General features: G+C 42.8%; 1 long non-coding RNA gene across 2 annotated transcripts in view; it reads left to right on the forward strand.

Moving 5' to 3' along the window:
- Positions 1–22801, forward strand: part of LOC306924251 — a 47611-nt gene that overhangs the window by 16755 nt on the left and 8055 nt on the right. Inside the window, exon 2 of one of the 2 annotated variants that reach the window (XR_013790145.1) lies at positions 21079–21122. The exons of the other annotated variant lie outside the window; for it this stretch is intronic. This is a non-coding gene — a long non-coding RNA (uncharacterized lncRNA). The remainder of the gene's footprint in view (positions 1–21078; positions 21123–22801) is intronic. 2 annotated transcript variants of the gene reach the window in all.

Genomic DNA, 22801 nt, shown 5'->3' on the forward strand with positions numbered 1-22801 from the left:
CTGCTTAATGAAAGAAGAAGAAAAAAATCCTGCACTGTTAGGATTAGGATTTAGGAAAATCATCCTCTATCAGCCCTCTCTGATAATCTTGATAATTGACTTGCCTGATTTCTCACTTCACTGAATAGTGGCCACTGACTCCCTTAGCTGGTTGGATCTTCATTAGAAATCTTCATTCAATAGTTAAAATGGATATGAGTTTTCAGCCAGCCCATTAAAGGCCAAATGTCACAGATTTAACTGTGTGCAGGGCTCATAAAAGAAGTCGTGCATGCTATTGATATTCAGTACCACTCCGTGCTTTGTAACGATCCGCCTAGTGTCAGAATGCAGAGGATGTATCTGCACAAATTATAAAATGCATATAGAACGTTTCTGTTTCATTATAATTGTGCAGCTGTGTCTATGATAGTTGGCAGCATTGATGTTAACACTTTCTCAGTTTGTCTGAAGATACCAAATGTGGTATAACATATGTTATAGTATATACTGTATTATGTATTTCCCTCAATTTGTGCTGCACACATTAAGCCTCAAGCGGCTGACTATATTCAGTATAACATCAGTTATTTTTCATACCATAGATATTATGATTACATAATTATGTACTGTATGGATCCGTTGTATGTGTAAGCTGAGGACCATACTGGCCTGCATGTCATGAAAGCTTTGGACATACTTTAATATTGTAGGCTACATAAACCATTTTCCCATCTATGGTCATTAAAAAAAAACACACACTTTACCTTATACTTACCAATCTGGCCTGGACGGTTAGCTCAACCATCTGGGCACCTAGGCTGCTGAGCAAGCCTGACGGAGCACTGAGGGGTTCGACTCCAGATCCCGACCCATGTCTCTCCCCATTTCCTGTCAGAATACTTTCATCCAACCAATAAAGGCCAAAGCCAAAACAAATATCTTAAAAAAAAGAAATAAAAAAAGAAATAAAAACTATGTAACTTTGACCAAAAAATTACCATTGGCAATAATGTTGGATAACATATCTCAAGCAATTTTCATGGATTTACAAGTAGATTTCCATACACTAATGAAAGGAAAGTAGACTTTAACAAACTATTCTTTGGGACTGGAAAGTATACAGTGGTCCTTAATGATAACCTAACACAATACTGGTAGCAAACAAACAGTTGTCTTTGTAAGGCTCCTCTGGCCTCATAGTAAACATCCACACACTAATGGTGTGTTGTTGTGCATTCCAACATCAACCCAGATGCACTCACTCTACTATGTGTTCAGCATGAGGGGACAAATAACCCACATCAACAGACCCCTCAACATGCCCAGAAGGGGAGTAAGAAAGGGATTGGGTTATTCCAAAGATGAATGTGCCTCGCAGCTTTTAGGTACACAACACAAACCCAGCGAAAGGGAACATCGGCATCATTTGATGAGGCATTCCAAATGTCTCGGGGGGGACCAATTCGCCGTGGGCTAAATGACAAATATATGTTGGTGGTGGCTGTAGAGAGTGATTCTGTTGGCTGCCCTGAGGTGTCTCCGTGGCTGCCAGCGCTGCACCATTTGTCCTTGAAGATGTTGGCTGAAATGTTGTCAACTGCTGCTGGAGTTCTTGTTTTCCTGTTTATTCTATAGATCTCTCCCAGTCTTTGTGACTTTCTCTCTCACGGACATGGTCTATCTCCCTCTCTCTATCTCTCTCTCTCTCTCTCTCTCTCTCTCTCTCTCTCTCTCTCTCTCTCTGAGGCATTCTCTATATCGCAATATCTTTCTTTAGGATGACCCCCCCCTCTTTCTCCAATTCTTTCACACTGCCTCTACCTACTTCTACTCTTTCTCTCTCACTTTTCCTCCATACTTCTCTTGGTCTGTAAAGCTGATGATGGCATTTCTAGCGATGAAAAACGCGCATCGTCGCGTTTTGGCATTTCTAGCGATGAAAAACGCGCATCGTTGCGTTTTGGCATTTCTAGCGCTGAAAAACGCGCATCGTCGCGTATTGGCATTTCTAGCGCTGAAAAACGCGCAACGTCGCGTTTTGGCATTTCTAGCGATGAAAAACGCGCATCGTCGCGTTTTGGCATTTCTAGCGATGAAAAACGCGCATCGTCGCGTTTTGGCATTTCTAGCGATGAAAAACGTGCGTCGTCACGTTTTGGCATTTCTAGCGATGAAAAACGCGCATCGTCGCGTTTTGACCTTTCTAGCGATGAAAAACGCGCATCGTCGCGTTTTGGCATTTCTAGCGATGAAAAAAGCACATCGTCGCGTTTTGGCCTTTCTAGCGATGAAAAACGCGCATCGTCGCGTTTTGACCTTTCTAGCGATGAAAAGCGCGCATCGTCGCGTTTTGACCTTTCTAGCGATGAAAAAAGCGCATCGTCGCGTTTTGACCTTTCTAGCGATGAAAAACGCGCATCGTCGCGTTTTGACCTTTCTAGCGATGAAAAAAGCGCATCGTCGCGTTTTTACCTTTCTAGCGATGAAAAAAGCGCATCGTCGCGTTTTGACCTTTCTAGCGATGAAAAAAGCGCATCGTCGCGTTTTGACCTTTCTAGCGATGAAAAACGCGCATCGTCGCGTTTTGACCTTTCTAGCAATGAAAAAAGCGCATCGTCGCGTTTTGACCTTTCTAGCGATGAAAAAAGCGCATCGTCGCGTTTTGACCTTTCTAGCGTTGAAAAACGCGCATCGTCGCGTTTTGACCTTTCTAGCGATGAAAAAAGCGCATCGTCGCGTTTTGACCTTTCTAGCGATGAAAAAAGCGCATCGTCGCGTTTTGACGTTTCTAGCGATGAAAAAAGCGCATCGTCGCGTTTTGACCTTTCTAGCGATGAAAAACGTGCATCGTCGCGTTTTGTCAGTGTAGAATCTGATCAGACTCGTCTTGATCACATGACTACAGAGATCATGTGTACCGATTTGCGTGAGATTTGGATGAAATCTAGCGCATCGTCGCGTTTTTACCTTTCTAGCGATGAAAAACGCGCATCGTCGCGTTTTGACCTTTCTAGCGATGAAAAAAGCGCATCGTCGCGTTTTGACCTTTCTAGCGATGAAAAACGTGCATCGACGCGTTTTGACCTTTCTAGCGATGAAAAACGTGCATCGTCGCGTTTTGACCTTTCTAGCGATGAAAAAAGCACATCGTCGCGTTTTGACCTTTCTAGCGATGAAAAAAGCGCATCGTCGCGTTTTGACCTTTCTAGCGATGAAAAAAGCACATCGTCGCGTTTTGACCTTTCTAGCGATGAAAAAAGCGCATCGTCGCGTTTTGACCTTTCTAGCGATGAAAAAAGCGCATCGTCGCATTTTGACCTTTCTAGCGATGAAAAACGCGCATCGTCGCGTTTTGACCTTTCTAGCGCTGAAAAAAGCGCATCGTCGCGTTTTGAGCTTTCTAGCGCTGAAAAAAGCGCATCGTCGCGTTTTGAGCTTTCTAGCGATGAAAAACGCGCATCGTTGCGTTTTGGCATTTCTAGCGCTGAAAAACGCGCATCGTCGCGTATTGGCATTTCTAGCGCTGAAAAACGCGCAACGTCGCGTTTTGGCATTTCTAGCGATGAAAAACGCGCATCGTCGCGTTTTGGCATTTCTAGCGATGAAAAACGCGCATCGTCGCGTTTTGGCATTTCTAGCGATGAAAAACGTGCGTCGTCACGTTTTGGCATTTCTAGCGATGAAAAACGCGCATCGTCGCGTTTTGACCTTTCTAGCGATGAAAAACGCGCATCGTCGCGTTTTGGCATTTCTAGCGATGAAAAAAGCACATCGTCGCGTTTTGGCCTTTCTAGCGATGAAAAACGCGCATCGTCGCGTTTTGACCTTTCTAGCGATGAAAAGCGCGCATCGTCGCGTTTTGACCTTTCTAGCGATGAAAAAAGCGCATCGTCGCGTTTTGACCTTTCTAGCGATGAAAAACGCGCATCGTCGCGTTTTGGCATTTCTAGCGATGAAAAACGCGCATCGTTGCGTTTTGGCATTTCTAGCGCTGAAAAACGCGCATCGTCGCGTATTGGCATTTCTAGCGCTGAAAAACGCGCAACGTCGCGTTTTGGCATTTCTAGCGATGAAAAACGCGCATCGTCGCGTTTTGGCATTTCTAGCGATGAAAAACGCGCATCGTCGCGTTTTGGCATTTCTAGCGATGAAAAACGTGCGTCGTCACGTTTTGGCATTTCTAGCGATGAAAAACGCGCATCGTCGCGTTTTGACCTTTCTAGCGATGAAAAACGCGCATCGTCGCGTTTTGGCATTTCTAGCGATGAAAAAAGCACATCGTCGCGTTTTGGCCTTTCTAGCGATGAAAAACGCGCATCGTCGCGTTTTGACCTTTCTAGCGATGAAAAGCGCGCATCGTCGCGTTTTGACCTTTCTAGCGATGAAAAAAGCGCATCGTCGCGTTTTGACCTTTCTAGCGATGAAAAACGCGCATCGTCGCGTTTTGACCTTTCTAGCGATGAAAAAAGCGCATCGTCGCGTTTTTACCTTTCTAGCGATGAAAAAAGCGCATCGTCGCGTTTTGACCTTTCTAGCGATGAAAAAAGCGCATCGTCGCGTTTTGACCTTTCTAGCGATGAAAAACGCGCATCGTCGCGTTTTGACCTTTCTAGCAATGAAAAAAGCGCATCGTCGCGTTTTGACCTTTCTAGCGATGAAAAAAGCGCATCGTCGCGTTTTGACCTTTCTAGCGTTGAAAAACGCGCATCGTCGCGTTTTGACCTTTCTAGCGATGAAAAAAGCGCATCGTCGCGTTTTGACCTTTCTAGCGATGAAAAAAGCGCATCGTCGCGTTTTGACGTTTCTAGCGATGAAAAAAGCGCATCGTCGCGTTTTGACCTTTCTAGCGATGAAAAACGTGCATCGTCGCGTTTTGTCAGTGTAGAATCTGATCAGACTCGTCTTGATCACATGACTACAGAGATCATGTGTACCGATTTGCGTGAGATTTGGATGAAATCTAGCGCATCGTCGCGTTTTTACCTTTCTAGCGATGAAAAACGCGCATCGTCGCGTTTTGACCTTTCTAGCGATGAAAAAAGCGCATCGTCGCGTTTTGACCTTTCTAGCGATGAAAAACGTGCATCGACGCGTTTTGACCTTTCTAGCGATGAAAAACGTGCATCGTCGCGTTTTGACCTTTCTAGCGATGAAAAAAGCACATCGTCGCGTTTTGACCTTTCTAGCGATGAAAAAAGCGCATCGTCGCGTTTTGACCTTTCTAGCGATGAAAAAAGCACATCGTCGCGTTTTGACCTTTCTAGCGATGAAAAAAGCGCATCGTCGCGTTTTGACCTTTCTAGCGATGAAAAAAGCGCATCGTCGCATTTTGACCTTTCTAGCGATGAAAAACGCGCATCGTCGCGTTTTGACCTTTCTAGCGCTGAAAAAAGCGCATCGTCGCGTTTTGAGCTTTCTAGCGCTGAAAAAAGCGCATCGTCGCGTTTTGAGCTTTCTAGCGATGAAAAACGCGCATCGTTGCGTTTTGGCATTTCTAGCGCTGAAAAACGCGCATCGTCGCGTATTGGCATTTCTAGCGCTGAAAAACGCGCAACGTCGCGTTTTGGCATTTCTAGCGATGAAAAACGCGCATCGTCGCGTTTTGGCATTTCTAGCGATGAAAAACGCGCATCGTCGCGTTTTGGCATTTCTAGCGATGAAAAACGTGCGTCGTCACGTTTTGGCATTTCTAGCGATGAAAAACGCGCATCGTCGCGTTTTGACCTTTCTAGCGATGAAAAACGCGCATCGTCGCGTTTTGGCATTTCTAGCGATGAAAAAAGCACATCGTCGCGTTTTGGCCTTTCTAGCGATGAAAAACGCGCATCGTCGCGTTTTGACCTTTCTAGCGATGAAAAGCGCGCATCGTCGCGTTTTGACCTTTCTAGCGATGAAAAAAGCGCATCGTCGCGTTTTGACCTTTCTAGCGATGAAAAACGCGCATCGTCGCGTTTTGACCTTTCTAGCGATGAAAAAAGCGCATCGTCGCGTTTTTACCTTTCTAGCGATGAAAAAAGCGCATCGTCGCGTTTTGACCTTTCTAGCGATGAAAAAAGCGCATCGTCGCGTTTTGACCTTTCTAGCGATGAAAAACGCGCATCGTCGCGTTTTGACCTTTCTAGCAATGAAAAAAGCGCATCGTCGCGTTTTGACCTTTCTAGCGATGAAAAAAGCGCATCGTCGCGTTTTGACCTTTCTAGCGTTGAAAAACGCGCATCGTCGCGTTTTGACCTTTCTAGCGATGAAAAAAGCGCATCGTCGCGTTTTGACCTTTCTAGCGATGAAAAAAGCGCATCGTCGCGTTTTGACGTTTCTAGCGATGAAAAAAGCGCATCGTCGCGTTTTGACCTTTCTAGCGATGAAAAACGTGCATCGTCGCGTTTTGTCAGTGTAGAATCTGATCAGACTCGTCTTGATCACATGACTACAGAGATCATGTGTACCGATTTGCGTGAGATTTGGATGAAATCTAGCGCATCGTCGCGTTTTTACCTTTCTAGCGATGAAAAACGCGCATCGTCGCGTTTTGACCTTTCTAGCGATGAAAAAAGCGCATCGTCGCGTTTTGACCTTTCTAGCGATGAAAAACGTGCATCGACGCGTTTTGACCTTTCTAGCGATGAAAAACGTGCATCGTCGCGTTTTGACCTTTCTAGCGATGAAAAAAGCACATCGTCGCGTTTTGACCTTTCTAGCGATGAAAAAAGCGCATCGTCGCGTTTTGACCTTTCTAGCGATGAAAAAAGCACATCGTCGCGTTTTGACCTTTCTAGCGATGAAAAAAGCGCATCGTCGCGTTTTGACCTTTCTAGCGATGAAAAAAGCGCATCGTCGCATTTTGACCTTTCTAGCGATGAAAAACGCGCATCGTCGCGTTTTGACCTTTCTAGCGCTGAAAAAAGCGCATCGTCGCGTTTTGAGCTTTCTAGCGCTGAAAAAAGCGCATCGTCGCGTTTTGAGCTTTCTAGCGATGAAAAAAGCGCATCGTCGCATTTTGAGCTTTCTAGCGATGAAAAAAGCGCATCGTCGCGTTTTGGCCTTTCTAGCGATGAAAAACGCGCATCGTCGCGTTTTGGCATTTCTAGCGATGAAAAACGCGCATCGTCGCGTTTTGGCTTTTCTAGCGATGAAAAACGCGCATCGTCGCGTTTTGGCATTTCTAGCGATGAAAAACGCGCATCGTCGCGTTTTGGCATTTCTAGCGATGAAAAACGCGCATCGTCGCGTTTTGGTATTTCTAGCGGTGAAAAACGCGCATCGGCGTGTTTTGGCATTTCTAGCGATGAAAAACGTGCATCGTCGCGTTTTGGCATTTCTAGCGATGAAAAACGCGTATCGTCGCGTTTTGGCATTTCTAGCGATGAAAAACGCGTATCGTCGCGTTTTGGCATTTCTAGCGATGAAAAACGCGCATCGTCGCGTTTTGGCATTTCTAGTGATGAAAAACGCGCATCGTCGCGTTTGTGAATTTCTAGCGATGAAAAACACACATCATCGCGTTTTGGGAAAAAGAGTTAACTTTATTACTGGACTAAGACAAAGACTGCATTATGTAGGCTATCAAGTGAGATTCGTATGGAACTGTTGGAGCATAACTTAACACAGTTGCATACACACATCAAAAACTACATTTGCATAAACTGCACCTTCTATACCATGTGAGGCATTGTTCCTTTTTCAAAGTTTCATAATTCTTAAAGGCTTGTAGTTACGAAATGCATAGAAATGAATAATTCTGCAGTACGTGGAGAGCCCTATCTGTGCCCATTTCTTCCCCCTTTTTCTTCTTACCAGACTGAATTATTGATATAAGTCTCAGAGAATTGCGTCTCTGTGTCTAAGGTGGATTATCCATGTGTGTGCCTAAAGACAAAACAACATTATAAAAACCTCCATCAGAGAGGGAGAGAGATGGAGTTTGAATATTTACAGCCAGCTGATGACATTTCCATTCTGCAGGCTTGTCAGAAATTACAAAGCCCCGCATTTACCCTCCGCATCTGCTTAAGTCTCTATTCCTCCGCCTGGTGCCCCAAGTGGCTCAGAAATCCTACTTTATAGCGGAGAGGTGTCAGAATTTTAAACAGGCCCTGTCTTTATCCCCTGCTTCCCCGAGCTGTTTCCCTTTTATTCCTGGAAGAGGAGGCCAGGGTCGCCTTTTAACCCTCACCTGCTCCTCCGCTAGAATAATGTTGGCCGCCCTCTTCCCCCCCCTTTTTTTTCTCCTTATTTGGGGGGAGGGGGTGGGGGGGGGGTATATAAGGCAGGAGAGGAAAGATGTACAGAGAGAAAGAGGGAGGTGGAGAAAAAACATGAGGGGGGGTGTATGTCTGAGGAATTAGACAGGAAACACAGACGGGGAGAGAGAGCGAGAGAGAGGAGGGACAGACAGAGGGAAGGCTAGAGTTATATTATTCTCTGGTGGGATGCTGACTGGCCATTTATCATTGCTGGCTGTGAAAGAAAGGAAGGAGGGAGAGGGAGGATGCAGGTTTTTCCATCTTGTCAGACAAACCTGATGACAAAGCACTATCCACTGGTGGAGTAAAGAGTGTCTGGTGGACCCAGGTAGTTTTTAAGCAATTTGAAATTGGGAACAATTTTACACACCGCAAGATAAGGAGACGTGAATTGCATGCAGTGCTTGACCTATATTTGGTGAAAGGCACCAAATATAGTTAAAATACATCTTTATAGCATTGTGATATGTACACACACAGCAAAATGGAGTGTTTATTTAACTCTTTATTTAACTTTATTAAGGCTGGAAGTGGACAACACCTCTGGGCATGGTAGAAAGTAACATTTTCTTTAAGTACTGTACTTAATAAGTACATTGTTTAGGTGTTTGTACTTTTACTCCATTACTTTATCCATTACTTTATTTATTTAAAATTTTAATTACTAGTTAATTTGCCCATTTTGATTATTATAGGCTACAAAACGTACATTAACCACTTCAGCCCTATACCGGTATACATTTTGGCCATTTGAAAATAGCCGATCTACAAGCTCACAATGCTCACAATGCGACACATTGTGAACTTGAAATGCTGCATTGTGAGTCCTTTCTACTTTTTGTACTTTAAGTACATTTTGATACCAATACTTTTGTATTTGTACTCAAGTACATTTCGAATTCTGGACTTTTACTTGTAACAGAGTATTTCTATAATGCAGTATTGATACTTTTACTTAACACTTTTTTTGCTGGGGAATTATAGCGTTTATATTCCAAATATAAGCGCCTTAGATTTAGAGTTATGAGACTTTTTAGTCGGGCCGTAATCAAGGAAGTGAACATGCTCGAAACACAAGGAGATCGCTGTAGAAGAAAAGGCTAAAATATATTGTTTTTAATGATTTTTATAAAATGGTTTTTGATATCAATAAAAAAGACATAAAGACGCCTATACACGTCCAAGGCACCCAGCTGTGGTTTTGATTCTAAAGACGTGTGTACGTCATTAAGTAAAAGAAAATAGTGCTTTTTCCACCACTGACTCTGGCCTTACCTCAGATGCAGTTCGCAGATAGGATTATGATTGTAGGATTGCACATCTTTTGCCTGTATTTAGGCCAGGTACTGGATGTCAAGGAATCAAGGCAAATATCAAAGAGGAATAAACATCCTCAAATTTGTTTTTAGAGCTCCATAGTAGACTTACTTTATTATATGGCAAGAAGCCGCAACATTTCGACCATTAGGTCTTCATCAGGCAAATGTTGCCTTACCTCAGATGCAAACATCCCTGTGTTTTAAGTTCAGCAAAATATTGACAGCATACATGTTTGTAGCTGTTCATCGTAGTCTTTATTTTTGTATAATTTTGTGCATTGTAATTTAGCAAATTGAGTGCACTGTTGTTGACATACTGTAGACAAAGGGTTCTGAGACAGTGGTTTGTCTGAGACAGTAGGCCTATATTGTACGTGTGTGGGGTGAGAGGCACAACAATTTCTGCACAATGCTCACAGGGCTATTGGCTATATTAGTATTATGCCCTAAAAATGCTCATACATTTTGGGACATTTAAAATGTTCTTGTAGTCTAGAATCTGCCCAACATTAAAAGGAATAAATCACCAGCAGTTTCCAAATGATTCGTCTATAAATGATATTCTGCTCTATGAGTAATTGCCTGCGATTCACTCCCCTTTGAGTCAATCTCATGTGTGAAGTCGACGCTGTTAATTAGGCCTGTTTTTGTGCTTGGGGAGCCAGCTGAGCCTCGCACGCACGCACGCACGCACGCACGCACGCACGCACGCACGCACGCACGCACGCACGCACGCACACACACACACACACACACACACACACACACACACACACACACACACACACACACACACACACTCTCCTCCACCATTTGTACTTAATTACTAAGGGACTCTGCTGTCTGCACCAGCGAGGCATAACAAAGAGGTGTAATGCCATTAGCGAGTTCATAAAAAAGTACAAAGAAAAAAGGAGATTTCTTTGCTTTCTTTATTTTATTTTATACAGATGTCTTGAGAGAGAGTTGGTTTATGACACTATGATACTATGATTACAATGATACAAAAATAAAAACACTATTTATATACATTATATTTGTAAGCTTGGCGATCATAAACAGATGTGCTGAAGTTGACAAAAAAAAAGGATACTGGATAATACTATAATTTTTGGTGCAGAGGTCTATACTGTAAGAGTGTAAGGTATACTGTACCGTAATGTAAGATAGTAAGCTGATATCTCTGCTGTCTGGAAGTTTGATGATGCCTGGAATAACTTTCAAATTATAATGTGTGTAAAGTTCAAGAATACAAACTATCATAAGACATATGTTGAGACAGTATCAGGTTTTAGTGATTGTTTTTTCCTGATGGGTGATTTGGTTTAATTTGTGGTTAAACGGTCGTGCCAGTGTGCTGGACCAAGACATTGGGGCCTATACTGTCTCCCTGGCAGAATGGCTGACATCTGCTCCTAATAGCTGAGATGGGTTAACCACATGAACCATATCGTCCTTATTCTGGTCATGTAGGTGAAAATAGACAGACATCTGGTGAAAATAGGCAAATATTCTGTGAAACTGCCGTACCCTTCTGTTCTTAGCTAACACAAGGATAAATGTTTGACAATTTCTAATAATAAGCAACAAGCTGACTCGATCTGGACAAGGGTCGTCTCCTAGCAACATGTGAGTATTCGGATGAAAACATTTTGTAGAATTATTCTAATTAAAGGATGTGGTTTAATCTTAATGATGTTACTGTGCTGTGTAATACACTGTGCAGAGATTGACATGACACGTGTGGTTGCACCTATTAAGTATTGAAAACGGGAAAATTGGATTCACACCACTGTGGCTGGTTTCGTCTGTAGTTCAAAGAGCAGTAGGAGGTTAGTGGTGAGCTTTGTGGAAGATCAAGTCACAGGGATGCATAATTATAATGTGCATAATGTGCACACGCACACACACATGCACACCCACGCACACACACATGCATACACGCACGCACGCACGCACGCATGCACGCACGTACCGTACACAGACACGCTCATGAACATACACATGCATACCATGTGTACATGAACTCACATAAATGGGCGTAACCTCATGCGTGTGCACAAATACGCACGCACAAGCACACACACACACACACACACACACACACACACACACACACACACACACACACACACACACACACACACACACACACACACACACACACAAGGCTGAGAGGACGTCCTGTACAGTAGGTGTTTGACACCTCTGATTGTATTTGACACCACAAGAGTCCATTGCACATGTAATGTGGAAATTATCCATTGATTTCAGGACTCTGTCTAAGGTTTTTATATGTGGTGAATTGAATCAGCCATGGCTTTGCTAGGATCTCTGATACGTAAGGTTATGAGAGAGGGTTCATAATTTAATGCAGCCATACTGTAGAATAGCTTGAACTGCAGAAGCTGAAGTAATCATGTTTGAAATAAAGGGGGCTCACATATTTCGCTCACTCAGTTCCCAGGGGTCCATGGCAATGGTATGATTTTGTTGATTAAAGTGATTTCATAGATTTTCTTTTTCAACCTCATAGTTTTCCTTATTACATCTAGACAGCTCCGATGCAATCTAACACCTTCAGGTACAACGATTCGACTAGACATATTTGATCACTATTTACAACAAACAAACGCCACTGTCTGACATTCTCTGTATGACATTCTCTGTATGACATTCCTAAGACTATTATTATCTATTTATTATTAAACTTAATACAATTATAAAATAAACCCTCCCACATGATTAAACTTAAAAGTAAATGCCAAACTCTCGGATATGATCACAAAATAACTAATAACTAATAACTAACTTTTTTAGGTTTTTTAATTTATACCAGCTGCTTGCAAAGCAGGCTGGTCAAAGAATAGCCTGGAAATGTACACGACAAGTTTGCCACCTAGTTTGTCATCTGACAACTCTGTTCACTTTAATGGGACCAGTCCAATGGCGGCTCACATGCTTAACATAGCTCTTGTCCCAGTTCAGGCTGCATGAACAGTTTTTTGCCCCCTCAATGTTGTAAGCCAGCATTAACCAGGGTTGCCAAGTCCGTTTATTTCCAGCCACACTTGGATTCGTTTTTCCCCCACAGTCCGATATTTCAGATTCCATCCTAATTGGCTAACATTGCCTTTCAAAGTTTGCAGGATTGGCCCGTTTTGAACAAAAAGCCTCAAATCATGAACGCAGCGGGCAATTTACGTGAAATCTTTCACGGACTTTCCTACTAGGCTGAGGAATATATCCCACCCTTTTCACATTGGCCTGTTATAGAGCCACCAACAGGTGGATTTTTGCAAAACACATTTTTGGAACAAAATTAAATGTCACCCTTTTCACATTGGCCTATTATAGCGCCACCAGGAGGCCACAACCTGACCTGCCCTGGTGGAGACCTGTGCCCCGAGGGGCACTTTTTCTAGTTTTTACTGTGGACCACCACTGCCGCAAATATAAAAGCAGCTGGTAATAATATGACTTCATAATTTCTTGTTTTTCCATGAATCAGTGCTATTGAACACCCTTTACGTGTTGTTTCGAAATATACTCCATTGGACCCTCAAACTGTCTGCTAAAACATCTAACTCCACCACCTCTCTCTTTCTCATGCAAGTAATTGACAATATCTAATGTCACAACACCAACTTTGATGAGGCAGTATTGCATCGTTTAAAAAATACAAGGCTCCATTCATTTCCTGAAAAATGAACATTTTGGAGTTATGAGGTTTCCTCCGGACAGCAGAGACAAGTACTCATAGCTTCCGATGCAGAAAGTTATTTATTAGGACAATACAGAGAAGACAAATCAACGTTTGGCAACAATGCTTAATTGGACCGATTCATTAATCGGTCTGATTGATTAATCTCCCATCACTACTCAAAGCGAGTATGATTGTCCTCCTGTCAGTGGGTCTGGTCATCTGTACTGGGATCACATAAATGTTACAGGTTCAGTAAGACAATTATCTACCCTAGATATAGGCTACAGTATCAAATATTACCATAATACTTTCCCTTATCAGTACACTACACACATTAGAAATCAAGTTATATGCCGTACATAACACAATAGACAAAATACTCTTCTCTCCGAAATCATATCACAAGTAAAGACAGTACATTTGGATATTTGGACATACTGTAGTGGAAATGCACGCACGTACGCACGCACGCCATGCACACCATGTACGGACGCACACACGCAGCACTGTAGAAGTAACCGTGACACACATCAGCATTTATTCCTCGTTAGGGAAAAAGCAGTTGTAACTCAAGTCTTTTGTCAAGTCACTGTACAGTACATATGAGTGCATGAATTTAAACTGTACAGTATGCAGTGAGACGCTAATATGCTCAACACAATTAAAAACAACAAAAAGGTTGCTTTTATTTCGTCCCCCATTTCATTGTGAATTTTCAATATCAATAACCATTATTTAGAAATGTACATATTACTTGTACATATTATTATAAAAATGTTATAGCAGTTACAATTTGACAATGAATAACTGATGTCAATTGTGAGTCCACTTATTTGTATCCAAGAATGTCAGTACACACACAATGCACACACGCACATGCTTCACATGCACGCACTTTCCAATAAACTATTTAGTCATTGTGTCAAAAATACCTCTGAACTTATGATTTCAAAACCTTTTGATTGATGGCCAGGATTTCAATTTAAAAACAGCAATGCACAAACTGTATTGAAAGTAGGCATTCCATTGATCTAACCCAGCAAGTATTTGAGGTAAATTGAATCAGTCCCTCTGTCTTATACGAAGCGAGAGCCCCGCCATCCGTGATTCCATTTTGCACTTTCAGAAGTAGGGAAGCCCTCCATTTATCAAATGGTAAAATAATACAAACTGCCAAAGGCAACATAATGTCTCATTGATCAAATGTAATGCCTTCTGAGGCAGATTTCTGTGAATGGATTGCATGTATCAATGACTTGGATGATTCAGAAAAGCATGCTTCCTTTCAACAATCGGAGGGTAAAACAAATGAACACATTCTGCCAACTATGGTCCTTTAGACACAGTTACAGTGTAATGCAGTATCACATCTTGGGGCCAGGGATCGAGGGCCACCTTTAACACAAATGCACCCATCCCAAAGTAAGACCTTTGGCGTGGGTGCATCTGTGGTGTGTGTGTGTGTGTGTGTGTGTGTGTGTGTGTGTGTGTGTGTGTGTGTGTGTGCGTGTGTGTGTGTGTGTGTGTGTGTGTGTGTGTGTGTGTGTGTGTGTGTGTGTGTGTGTGTGTTGGGGGGGGGGGCTGCTGGGGACAACTGACTGCCTGATAGTAGTTCAGTCCGTTTAACTTCCAACTTCAACTTTATTGGCAGTTGAATTATCATCGGACATACGGTATTAACAGTATACTGTATAGTTTAAAGAACAATAGCAACTAGAAAAGTGTGCTCCTCCTAGCTTGATCTCTTTCAGGCCAGGTTGCCAACCCAATGCTATGTCATGGTGTGCAGCCGCCAGGACGTGAGGAAGCTGCGGGGGGAAATTTGTACAGCACACAGTGCAATGTTCATCTTTGTAGTGGCCCCTATGGGCAGAACTCCATAATAGGGTGATCTCAACATGTGATTTCAATTTGGGATGATTGGATGTTGCTTTGAAGATACATAGTTTTCATAAGAAATAGTATGCAAACCTTGTTTGGTGTTTATTGTCACATTGACACACAAGAGCATTTCCTTGGCCTACTGGGAGTGTGCGTGCATTCCTGCAACATAATCGGTCCAGCGGTGCCAGAGATAAACATACAAACACTAAACAGACAAACCTGACAGGGTCCAAAACATAACCCACGGCCTTCGGCCATGCAGCCTGCTCTTGCGGAGATAATAAAATAGCAAAAGATTTGGAAACATAATCCCTTGTGCATGTTTTCCCACATGCACTTGAGACATCAGCATTGTAAGCGTTTTTACACTCTCAGAGGTAAATTAAAACAGAGAATTTTGCTGTGTGGCCTCAATACCTTACGGGCCCAATGCAATAGTGTGGTTAGTGGAAACTCAAATTGGATCATGAGAGCAAAGTGGGCTTGTGGGGCAGATGGTTACCTGTTTGAATCCAGGGAACAGCCAGGGAAATCTGTGCAAGCAAAGTAAATGAATAATGAGAAAAAGCTAAAGGTTGTGGCTGTAGTGGGCAGTACCCATGGTCTGTAACTCACTACTGATTAGCCATTTAAGCTCTATTTTATACTTTATAATAGCTGATCTACAAGGTCATAACACAAGTCCTGGGAAATTGCATTCATGCTCAGCAAATATTCCCTTGATAAATGTCTTAAAAAGGGCTAATGAACTGGAGCCAGTTGCACGACCTCAAACTTAGCCTAGTTATAGCTTAAATGGCTTATGCAATACTGTATGCATATAAAATTCGTAGCCATTTAAGCTATAACTAGGCTAAGTTTGAACTAGTGAGGCGGTACAATTGACTCCTGTATTCAAAATGACTAGTAGTGCAGTAGTTGCATGCCCATGTAGGTCACGCCTCATGACATCACACATCCATATATGGTCACGCCTCGTGACATCACGCCTCCATATATGGTCACCCATCGTGACATCACGACTCCATATGGTAATGCCTTGTGACATCATGCCATATATGACCAACTCCATATGAAGATCACGACACTGACCTCATCTAACCCTGGATAACCATACATGGAGAAGACTGGATCATCACCTAGATCTGCATATATGGAGCCAGCCAGCAATGCTACATCTGACCTCAAGCCTCAAACCCTTAGATCTCCATATATGGAGCTGACCTGTTCTGACATTCCATATGTTGATCCTTCCCCACCCGTCCTTCCTGTCTGACATTCCATGTTGATCTGACCTCATCAAACCCTGTACACTCAAGACACGCTCCATATATGGCCAGTACATGATTCTTTCCATATGTTGATCTGACCCCCCATGCCAAAGCGCCAGCGCTTACCCAGCAGTCTGCCGTCACCCAGGCGGATGCGTGCACGCAACCGTGCCTACAGGGATCTAACTGGTAGTAGTAGTAGTAGTAGTAGTAGTAGTAGTAGTAGTAGTAATTCAGACCAAAGTACTTCACATTCAAATAGCAAATAAAATAATTCCCACATCCGCCCCCAACAAATCAAACCCTAAAGTAGACAGTGTAAATTGATCAAATGTAGCCCACAGTTAAAACAAAATAAGAGTGCAAAAAAACTTGGTGCTTCAACAGTTGCAGTGCACAGTCACAAGACAAGACTATTCATGACAGCACAGATTTACATGCAGGTTTTGTATGTTCTTGGTGGAGATTTTTCCATTGTAAAGTTTATAGTCCCCAAGAGTCAAGTCTGCGGATGATGTCATCAGTTGTCAAATCTTGGAGAAAACAGTGTCATTAGGGATAGTTTTTCACTTCACAGTATTTCTAGAGGAAAAATACAATAGTAAACCCCACATGCTTATGTCGCCCATGGCCAGTTTAGTGCCTGATTGCCGCATAGTCTAATGACTACAGCGAACAACAGCTCATTTTTCATTCGTTAGGGCCCAGCGAGGGTGACCTTTCACTCCAAACTACTAAGGGGCGTTTTGATTATCTCGATTGCATGATAATAGCGATGAAAATAAATGACTCAGTGAGAGTATTAACCCATTCAGGCCTGACGTCGAAATTAAAAAAAAAAAAAAGTTTTCTAAATCATGACAATTTTCGGAAAGATTTGAGGCACATTTTAACGATTTTTCAAAAATAGCAGACCTACAAGTTCATAGCGCGCCACTCGGTGGCGCGCTATGAGCTTGTAGATCTGCTATTTTTCAATAGCTAAATTATAACAATGTTTAAAACACCAAAAGGGGTTCCCGCCCCAAAATGGGTTAATGGTTAATGTGGTTAAACGCTAATGTGACATGGATGCGTTCCAGGTCTCAATGGATTAAATCAAACCAGTGTAATATCTCTGTGTTAATGTATATATTATTCCCCATTTCCCATTATCGCTCAAGGGCTTTGGGGCAGAATTCATGATTTGTTATCGTTTTTACCCACAAGTACTATACATTATGTTATGGTTGCACAGGATTGCACAGAATGAAAACGTATTATTCAGTATGTGTACAATATATGTCTGAACTGGACCACAATAATATCACATGCAGGATATATGTGCAAGTTGCAAGGGCACCAAACAGCACTATACTGCTACTGCTACTGGTGCATGCATGCATGTGTGCGTGCATGTGTGCGTGCACGCATGTGTGTATTTCCATTTGATATGTTTCACCTATAAACTGTTTCACTACTACCGGTTATACAGTAAGTATGGAGTAGTGCTACAACACATGTCCAATGGAGCAATATGCCCATGTGTTTGAGTTATGACCCAGACATGGAAACATCAGCTCTATATGGCTGTCACACTGAGTGAGTGATGGGGCTTGGGGAAGAACACACAGACACACACAGACGCACGCATGCACAGATGCACGCACAGACGCACACACACATACACAAGATTCTCAAGCAAATGCACACAAAACTATTAAACTGTGCACACGGTAGTCCCTCACCTTATATAAAGATTGCAATATATCAACTACCATAGAAATTATGGTAAACCTTTATAGCTTGAAACTTGCACTCTATGCTTAGATGTATTTGGATCCAAGGAAGCCAGGTTAAAATAAATGTTGCTTCTATAACTATACAAATCAAAACTTAGTGGGCAAAATGTAAAGTGGGTTGGTACAGCCTCACCATGAGGTTGATTGGTGCATTTTCTTTTCCTGAGTAGAGAAAGTGGCAAATTTCATAATCTCTCTCTCTCTCTCTCTCTCTCTCTCTCTCTCTCTCTCTCTCTCTCTCTCTCTCTCTCTCTCTCTCTCTCTCTCTCTCTCTCAAGCTATATATATATACAATACTATACAATGTCATATATATGACTATACAATGTCATATATATATATATATATATATATATATATATATATATATATATATATAAAATATAAAACTTACAAAAATGCTTTAAATGAAAGCTGAATTCATTGTATAGTCATCGCCTATGGCTCTAGAGTAGCGCAGTGTACTGTATATCACAGAGTGACGGTAAAAGGCATTCTAAGGAGGGTATCTTAAGGTCATCACCATCCCTTGCAGCTCACTGGAGCCATAAGTTGATAAATTCAGAGGGGCATTTGCCCTTCAAGCTGCACCATTTGCTAGCAGCCCTGCCTCCGTTAGGCCTGCCTTAATCTAATGCCAACTGTCCACCCGCAAAGAAAAATGGAAAAATTGTTTGTGAAAAATGAGCGTCCAAACCCTGCTATGCCCCCCACCCCTCCCTTCAGCCCCTAATCAGAAATACGGTCAAACAGCAGCACTTATTGGGCCTGGGAGAATTTCTCATGTTTGGCCCTCTAAGGAGAAGTAAACGCAGGCAATTATATATGAAGCGATTTAACATGCCAGCGTGCTGTTTCCTACATAAGTGGCTCATTGTAAAGAGCAGGCTATGGGGTCAGTGCATGCTAAGCACCCTATAGCACTGCTGCCGTTGCTGCCTTTTGCCATGGCAGTAATGTTTGTCTTTGAAGGACTTGGAAACCACTGAGAAAATGTTCCTTAGCTGGCAATTCTTAGATGTATCATTGAGTGCAGTTTAAGACACAACATTTGCAAATGGTCATATACAGAAATGCCAACCGATTCAGTCCCACTTCAGCTGCATGCACGCCTGACAAATATACAATACGCATCATTATGGCAAGTTAGGGCTGGGTGATTAATGGAAGATATATCGAAACCGATATTTAAAAACAATATAATAACTGAACAATCGATAATCAAGGTTTTAATATATTTTTCAATCAATGAATCATGATTTTTTTTATAATCAACTAAATTAGTCTGATTAACCCTAGAACACTAAACATCCCTTTTGTCCCACAAAAACCCAGGCATATTTAAAAAAATCGATTCGAATTAGAATCGCGATTCCCGTTATGAACGATTCAAAATCGATTCATAATTTCTATTCATAATAATCTATTTTTAGATTTTTTTTTCTGGTTACAGTTACAGGAGTTTTCACTACATGGTGTTTGTGATATGAAATGTAAGCTCCCCCTAATCACAGTAAACATCATGTCTTCAGTCATTTTCAAGTTACTGTAGTATAGTCACTTCAGTTGGCTGGAGTAGATTGTGATGAAATGTATTGAATCGAGAATCATTTTGAATAGAGAATCGTTTTGAATCTGGAAAAAAAAATGCTTTTGAATTGTTTTTTATCGAATCGTGACCCCAATAATCGAATCGAATCGAATCGAATCGAATCGTGGGACACCCAAAGATTCACAGCCCTATTTTATACCTTATACCTTATACCATGATTGTTTTTCTCATCAAAATATATTGAAGTACAGCAATACATGGCAACTTGAGGTAGGCCTACTCTTCTTTAATATTTCATCATGACTTGATAAAAAACTACATGAAAAAACGAAAAATAGATATCATGGACGGGCCCTATCATAGGGACCCTCCTGGTGGGGCTCCCGTGGCAGGTGAGTCAGTAGGATATATGAGAGCAGTGACAACTCAACTCAACTCAACTTTATTTATATAGCACATTTATCATGACAAAGCGTCAACCAAAGTGCTTTGGTTGACTTTTAAAAGAAAAACAAGGGGCGAACAATGCAATATAAACAAACATTAAAGCATATAAACAGGCAGTAGAAAAGCAAAAGCAAACAGCAAAGCAAAAAGTGCAATATAAACAGACATCTGTAGGCAATATAAAAAGGCACAAAACTAGCAAGCATTTGTTTACAAGTTTTTAGCAGGGATTTAAAAATATACAGAAATGTGTGTGGGGAGGAATCAATTGGCATAACGAGTCAACGACTACATTGCGTAGAAAAAAGGGGGTTAAAAAAATATTGGTTACTCTAATTTTAGTAAAAAAATAAATGGAAATTCCACTGGCTTATGCTGTCTATGGCGACGCCATGGCGAGTCTTCTTTTTGGACCAAAAACAAGCTTGATTTGCGGATCATTTCTCTAAACGTTATGGTCCTAGCTTACACAAAGTATGTTTTGGGTGGATTAATTGACAATCGCGGGACATGTTACATAGCGGATTTTTACTTCCTGACTCGCAGTTTCCGGCCAAATCGGCTTTCAATCTAAGAGTCTCGCCCATAGATTTATATGGACGCCACTCTGAGCCGACCACCATATGGCGCTGTGGCGGTCAATGAGTTAAGTCAGTAAACTGAAGTGTGTCTTGCTTGCTTTTGTGGAGGGGAATATTAGAGGCAAATGAAAATCCATCGTCAGAAAGTGTCAGAAGCTCGTATTCATGTTTTAATGGTAAATCCATATTACTCTACAGTGAACAGCAAAGAGAATATTAGCTTTATCTCATTGAACCATTACTCATACTTTTTAATGTATGTGGTGAATATCAACTATAAGACTATTGTAGTCTCTTTTCCTTTTTTCTTTTTAGATTGCAAGCTTTCATTTTGACAGCTGGTCTTCTGGTGTCTCGTGGTAAGTGATGTTCATGTCAACCTGGGCACGTGCACACGCACGCACGCACGCACGCACGCACGCACGCACGCACGCACGCACGCACGCACGCACGCACGCACGCACGCACGCACGCACGCACGCACGCACACACACACACACACACACACACACACACACACACACACACACACACAGCTAACCTAACAGCCCATAAGCGCCTCCTCTGCATGCCTCTGCCATAACTAACAGGATTAGTCAGCCACAATCGATTTGGCACACGCTATCAAAACCAAACAGCCATCCTCCTAAACCCCCCCGTCTCTCTTCATCTTTTACATACTACTTCTCCTTTCCTTCTTGCTTCCACCCCATCCTTCCGTCTGTCGATTATTTCCTTTCCTCACTCGCATAAGTCCTCTCTCCTCCGCTCCCACTAGTCTCCTGCTCTCCCTTCATTTTGCAATGCCTTCTCTCTCTCCCAGTCCATCCTAGCCGCCTCATTTCGCTGCATCCTTCCACTTTTCCTCTTTTCCTCCTCCATGTTGCCTCACTCCTGTCACTCAGGTCATTCATGTCCCACCCTAAAAGGCAAACCTCCCTCTCCATCATCCCCCCTTCTCTCTGCTCCACTCCTCCTGTCCTCCCTCCCTCCCTCCCTCCCTCCCTCACTTACTCCTTCAATTCCATGGCCCTCACACTCTCCTCCTCCCCACACATCCTCCATCCATTCTTTCTTTCACTTCTCTTGCCAAATCACCCCCTAGCAGATGCCCCACTCATTCAATGGGCCTCCCAAGTGTGTGTGTGTGTGTGTGTGTGTGTGTGTGTGTGTGTGTGTGTGTGTGTGTGTGTGTGTGTGTGTGTGTGTGTGTGTGTGTGTGTGCGCGCGCGTGTGCGTGTCTGTCTGAGAGAAGAGGATGTTTGTGTTTGCGTAGCAGTCCTGTCCGCTGTGTGTCTGTGTATTTGTGTATATGCCAAATAAAGTATGAGTACATGTATCTTTGTGTGTGTGTGTGTGTGTGTGTGTGTGTGTGTGTGTGTGTGTGTGTGTGTGTGTGTGTGTGTGTGTGTGTGCGTGTGCGTGTGCGTGTGCGTGCGTGCGTGCGTGCGTGCGTGCGTGCGTGCGTGCGTGCGTGCGTGCGTGCGTGCGTGCGTGCGTGCGTGCGTGCGTGCGTGCGTGACAGACAATACATCATGCGTGCATCTCAGTGGAGCAGGGCTCGCCAAGGCTAATTGTCACCTCCTACCTGATGGTGACAGGCCCAATCAAAGACGATGAGCTCACCAATCTCTCTCTTTCTCTCTCTCTCTCACTCCCCTCACTTCCTCACTCGCTACCCTCTATCTCCTCTCACTTCCTTTCTTTCCATCTGTGCCCCCCAACGCACACACACACACACACACACACACACACACACACACACACACACACACACACACACACACACACACACACACACACACACACACACACACACACACACACACACACACACAACCTTCTCTCCCTTTCCTCAGCTGGCATATAGAAATTGATAGACAGCCTCCAGTCTCCTACCCATTATGGGTTGTTTTTGGAAAGGAGAAGAAGAGTATACGAGGTTAGCGGGGGACAGAGGAGAGAGAGAAGAGGGGCGTTCCATTCAACTCTCTCCACTTAAGGGCACCGCACGAGACCACAAATTGGCCCGAGTGCT

This window comes from Electrona antarctica (assembly GCF_951216825.1).
Source record: "Electrona antarctica genome assembly, chromosome: 6".
Taxonomy (NCBI): Eukaryota; Metazoa; Chordata; class Actinopteri; order Myctophiformes; family Myctophidae; genus Electrona; species Electrona antarctica.